Here is a 433-nt window from a genome sequence, read left to right as displayed (position 1 = left end):
CTATTTTTAGCTGAACAAAACAGTTCGTTTTGCTGCTTGATATTGAAAGTTGGTGTGTCTTATAATATTATTTTAATGTATTATCTTAATTATGAACACACTGGTTTGTAGTGCAAGTGTTTTACCGTTTGCTGCACGTTGTTATTCTCCTTGTTATTTACCTATAGCGGTTAATGAACCGGAAGTCTCACCCATAGGCTTACTTCCGCGTTGAAGAAAAAGGTGGATAGGTAAAATGAAATTAAAATGCCAACGACACGTTTCTGAGGACAGTTGGTTCCCTTCAGGTACATTCAGATAAAGACATCCGCGCCGTGTTTTGACTTGAAACAATCACATCATTGCCTTTTGAAGTTTAATCCAGCCGTATCGCGACTCTTGTCTTTCCGTCCCCAACTGTAAGACCTCTTGAAATTATAATTAAGACATTTCT

This window comes from Sinocyclocheilus anshuiensis, unplaced genomic scaffold, assembly GCF_001515605.1.
Source record: "Sinocyclocheilus anshuiensis isolate Anshui unplaced genomic scaffold, SAMN03320099.WGS_v1.1 scaffold2670, whole genome shotgun sequence".
Taxonomy (NCBI): Eukaryota; Metazoa; Chordata; class Actinopteri; order Cypriniformes; family Cyprinidae; genus Sinocyclocheilus; species Sinocyclocheilus anshuiensis.
The sequence above is the reverse complement of the archived record's forward strand: the minus strand, read 5'-3'. Positions refer to the sequence as shown.